Genomic DNA, 5,638 nt, shown 5'->3' on the forward strand with positions numbered 1-5,638 from the left:
CCGTGAGTGGTCTTGTCAGCTTGTAATCGACTAGGTCAATTTGATCGATGCTTTGATCGGTGATACGATTGCTTGAGTGCCTATTATGAATTGTACTGACTTGCAGGTGGGATCTAATGCCAAGGTACGTCTTCTGCCCTATGCGTGTATAGGCAGCCTATAGTATAATAGTTTACTAATTGGGCTTAGTGGGGTAGAACTCGCTGAGACGTAGTCTCATCCCAGTTTGGGGAAACACATTTCAGGACCCCGATGAGGAGCTGATGAGGAGGAGTCTGAGAAGGAGAATTCGGAGGTGAAACTTAAAGAGAAGGATTTTTGGAAGAAGAAGATAAACCTGAGAGGGGCCTTGAGTATGGCTTGGATGGGCTGAAAGTCTACCTTCTTTTGAGATCTCTTTTTGATGTGAATAGTTTTGAAGTGGTTTTTGTTTTGTATAAAAGTTTGGTTATAAATTTCAATATGAAAAATATGGCCTCGTTTTTCTATCCCATCGTTTTATTGTCTGGGATTTTAATTGCTTCCGCATGTGCTTAATAATAGAAAGGGTCGGCGATACTAGTCCTGGGATATCGCATTATAAAATCGACCAAATAGAAGGATGTGCACGTGCCTGAGGATCGGGGCGTGACACAATTACCCTTCTCACCTAATTTGAACTTTGATTTAGCGAGAAGGGCATTTCATCTTTGATACGATTACTAGTAAAGCAAATTTGACACGTCACACATTTATCAACAATGTTATGCAGCATGATGACACACAATTTAAATATAAAATTTCACAGACATAGTTACACTAATTGATCAATATGATCTTCAATTAGCACGAAAGGGTATATTTATGTCTAATGTATGGATTAATGTTCATGAGTATCAATCCAATTCTAATTCTACTCCGGTGTGTTAAAAACACCGTGGGGAAAGCTTTTATGGAAAATGTAAAGAATTTTGGGTGAGAGCGTTGTTCCCGCAAATAGCGTTTGATCAAGTGTAATTTAAAAAAAAAATTACTTTGACTTAAATACCGTTTGAAAAACACTATATTTTGTGAAGGAACTTTGCTAAAAAATTTCTATTCTCAAACATTTTTGGCGAAACTTAGCCGCCCGAGCCAAATCAGCCAGCGGTCAAATGTAGCCGCCACCAATGCAAGAGTGGCTTGTTGGTAACCAAATCTAGCCTTGTTAGTGGTCCATTGGTGGCCTAAATAGGGCGACGTCAATTGGGGTGTAGACATTTTCGAAATTATAAAAGATTAGAGAAGTTAAAGTTGGAAAAGATATATATATATATATTTCGGTAATACTCTAAACTCAAAGTACTATAGGATTTCGGGACTGCAACAAAATTCTCCAGAAGGAATCCGTCAGAACCGTATTTGCACTTCTCTAAGAACAATTTTTAAAGCCCAATGGGCTTTGAGAAGGCGGTTTCCCAGGCCCACCCTTTGCCGTCAAACGACACGTGGCGAAATCGGAGGGAGAGTTGACGGGGACTCCCCCGCCCTACCCGGTCGACGAATTTGAAGCCCGCGGCCTCGCCGACCAAGCCCAACCCTCCCCCCGGTTCCCTTTCCACGCTTGACTAAGGCGCTGCTACTCCGCAAATGCTCTCCCCTCTCCCCTTATTTACCCGAATGCCACCCCCGTCGTCGCCGTAATTTCGGCGACTCCACGAGGGCCGTCGAGTCCAAATGGGGGGAAGAATTTGGGAATCGTCATCATGGTAGTGTAGAGCAGGTGCAGGTACGGAAGCGAAGGAAGCCAAGCTTCTCTGTAACTCTCTCTGTATAGCGCGTTTTCGCGTTCTCACCTCTCGGGCGATCGCCTCCTTTTGACTTCGTCGCGATGGAGAAGAAGGACGATCCGACATTTTCCGGGAAACTGCTCGATTCGCGTGTTCTTCTGACTCGCGACTCGTGAGGGAATTTTTGCTCGGATTCTGTTGCAGACGGTAGCGGCATTCGTGATTGCGGTGGTTGGGTAGGTGCGTGCGTCCTTTCGTCGATTCCCCTGCGCCCGTCGATCCCGGAACAAGGTCGGAATTCCCTTTTGATCGACGCAAATTTCTGCGTCTTTTGATTGTGCTGCTGCTTTCGATTGCTTGAACTGTGTTCTAGTTAGGATTTTGCAGCTGGTTTTTTTTTGGGGCGAGTTTTAGGTTTCGCGCTTCCTGAACCGGTTCGATGCTTCTGCAATGGAACCAGCGTTAATTCTGTCTCGATGAGTAGTCGTGCTGTCCTACTCCTCATTAGCTTAGCTGCGGGTTTTTGAGAGATGATGCCGGAGATGGGGTTCAGTTGCGTGTTACGCTTGCGTTTCGACCGTGTTGCCACTTTCCATGGATGAGGACTCACGCTAGCGCTTCAAGTTAGGGTCGTGGTTTGGAATGAAAGATATGTTCTTCTAAGCGTAGCCATTCGGTTTGGTTCCGTATTGATGTTCTAGCAATTTTGAGTCTTTTAGCTGCCGGAACGTGGTGGTTTCTTCTGGTTCACCTTTCATCAGTTGGCTAGTTTTAGATTATTTCACTGTTAATTGGCTGACGAATAACATCATGCGGGGTGGGGCTATACGTGACTCGTGGAAACTTTCTTCACCAGAGATGTGGGCACAGCTTCTTGTTTTTCCTCCATTACTATGTTGAATGAGGGGTACATCATTTCTTAAATCACGAGGAAGAGTGAGCGGTTTTTTTTTTTCTTTTGTGATTGAGAATAGATAATTACTCATGTGCTTGAGCAGTCAATTCAAATTTATGTCAGTCCATCTCATGTTTCTCCTTGCCTTATTGATTGAGTGGTGTTCTTCTACTTTATCGAGATTAGATTGTGATCATGGTATCACTTTGCAAAGTGAATTAATGAAATTGGTTTTTATAGGTTGATCTCTTGTCATAATCAGTTCTTGCGGATTAGGGTAAAATGCGTGCACCGTCATTGCTTGCACAGTGTTTACCTTGGTTCACTCCCCATGACCGTGGGAGTCAGAATGTGCCATCTATTCCGGAAAGAGCCTGCCTTCTCCAGCTGTGGAAATTCTTCTGTCCAAGGTAATGTATATAGTCTGTGGTATATCTGATAGTGAATTCAACCAGTGAACTTAAAAAGGCTCACTTTGTGATGCTTCATGACGCTTGAATGTTCTTCTTGTCCAATGTGCAGACAACTCATCCTTACAAATATGCTGGAGAAAGTGTTGACATGCAAGGTCTTACCGTATTACCTGAACTTAATATGATGGAGTCTTTCGGAACAAGCACCAATCTCCTAAGTAACCCGGCTGTTACCCATAAGCTCGAAGCCCAGCTTTGATGCTGACAGTCACACAGAGAGAGAGATTTAGCAGTCGGTTTTGCCTCACCGTCATCTTGTTCTGCAGGCCTCTCTACGCTGTTTGCGTTGACCTCGCTCTTGCTCTTAACCTAACGTCTCTCACTCGGTTTTTTTCAAGAGTAGAAGCAACAAATAATCCTAAGGAAAAATTCCTAATAAGAGTTTGAGGTTGACATTATTTCAAATAAAGATCCGAAATAAGCATATCAACTCCAAAAAAGGGCTTGAAGTGATTTTGATTGTTTCAAATAAGGGCTTAATCTCACTAGCTTGCCGGTCGGCAAAATATTCTGGCCAATTAAGGATATATGTGAACATATGATACTTTTTTTTTTTTATGAAGGCACTTTGAACTCTTATTTGAGAAAATGAGATGACTTTTGACTCTTATTTGGAATTTTTATTTGGAATTTTCCCTAACATTGAACTTTTACAAAATATATTCATCAAATTGAAACTTTTTTTGGACAAAAAAGAAATGTAGTGCTTTTGTGTCATACACAGGTGGACCAAAATGGTGGCGTGACAAACCACGTCAACGTCATATTTTTGTTGATTAATTTAATTAATGATGTGGAAAGGAAAGGGTGGAAAACTACAATAGGAATAAAAAAATTCCTAGAGAGGGAAAAAGTGAGTATGAAACAAAGAGAGAGCGAGGGAGAGAGGATTGTCCAAGCATTGGCGAGGGCCAATAACCCCCACCAACTAAGGTGAACCGACAATATTGTCACTAATTGAGTTGAATTATTTTCTTTTTGTCAAAGAAAGATGGGCAAATACTACAAAAAAGTGCTATATTACGTCAATTATGACATAAATACCCTGATTTTTTTTTTCGTATCACACAATACACCATGACCCCTAGTTTTTTTTTTTTCTATATCATTTATTTCAGTTCTATCTAGAGTGTATTTATCACATTGGTATAAGGTTGGAATTTTTTATGTTATAAAAAAATTGTAGGTATTTATGTCACAATAGGCAAATATAAGATCTCGGATATTTGTATCACGGTGGACATAATTTGATATTTTTTATGGTATTAACCCCAAAAAGAATTGGACCCAATTAACTATGGTCTTTGGAATAGTTTGAAATTTTGGGAATGTGGAAGTTCATTTGTTGCTTCCTTGTTCCTTGTGCTTATGAGCAATGGAATACTTAGAATTAGAGTTGACTTTGAGGTCAAGGATGGAGGACCAGGAAGTGAAGATCACAGGATTTAAAGTGATTTTGAAATTAGGTCAAGAAAATATTTGCATCTCATGTAGATTGGGAGGGGCTTGAAGATACAAGTGGCCATTCTTGTTGGAGTTCTTTCTTGATTTATGCAGCTCACATTTCTTGAAGATCTACATAAAGTCACTTTGGGCAAAGGTTGTTGAGGGGTCCACACAAGCTGATATCACCGCCGTCGGCAACCATACTGTTGCCTATACTTTTTCTCTATCTACATATGTGTGAACGCATGGGCATTTTTATGTTCAATGATGGAAGTATGCTATCTGAACAATAGATATCCATCCATAAGCACCTACTATTGCTAAGCCATGGACTTGAACTAGGAGATCAAAAGACAAGCCCAAGATCTCGCACAATGGAACTCACAATTATGGACCTGAACGAACCCATTAGTATGAAACTTTTTTTTTATCCCTCATTTTGGAAGAAATAAAGGTATATACATGCTTAAAACTCAAAATACTAGACCTACTTTGGCTTAGGAAATGCAATTGTATTTCCTCAAAATTCTTCAAATTTTTTTTACCAAATGGGGCCCTAAATATAAAACTCAAGGGCTTTGAAAAAGTAGTTTTGGAATCCACCCATGTTGTCAAATGACATGTGGCTAAATAGTTGTCAAATGACAAGTGGCAACTAAGTGCTCATGTTTTTCCCCTTTTTTTTTTTTTTAAAAAATTATTTTTAATTTTATTATTATTTTTATCTAATCTAATTTAAATTTAACTTATATTTTAACGAAAATATCTCGATCAGCCAAAAATTGGGTAGCGTTGATGGAACTCCCTGCCCTACCCGGTCCACAAATCCAAGAGCCTAAGACAATTACCAATTGATTAGTTGTTGCAACCCATTCAGTTTATCCATTTAATTTGACTATATGAGACACAAACAATCAAATGGCTAAATGGGTCACAACTTTTGTCAGATAGGGACTTTTGGACTCCTATCGTCACCAAAAGTTGTGACGATCCATCGTCAAATTGCAGTGTTCAATGGATGACCTTGAATTTATCTGCATTTTCTCCCTATTATAAGTGCTGAAAATATTTTCTAG

At 40.1% G+C, this 5,638-nt stretch overlaps 1 long non-coding RNA gene across 1 annotated transcript; it reads left to right on the forward strand.

Moving 5' to 3' along the window:
- The first annotated feature begins 1,736 nt into the window (after positions 1-1,736).
- LOC120291637 lies at positions 1,737-3,393 on the forward strand. The gene is made up of 3 exons (XR_005549718.1): positions 1,737-2,039; positions 2,884-3,053; positions 3,166-3,393. It is a non-coding gene; the product is annotated as an uncharacterized LOC120291637 (long non-coding RNA).
- The last annotated feature ends 2,245 nt before the right edge of the window (positions 3,394-5,638 follow it).

Source organism: Eucalyptus grandis, chromosome 1, assembly GCF_016545825.1.
Source record: "Eucalyptus grandis isolate ANBG69807.140 chromosome 1, ASM1654582v1, whole genome shotgun sequence".
In the NCBI taxonomy this organism is placed as follows: Eukaryota; Viridiplantae; Streptophyta; class Magnoliopsida; order Myrtales; family Myrtaceae; genus Eucalyptus; species Eucalyptus grandis.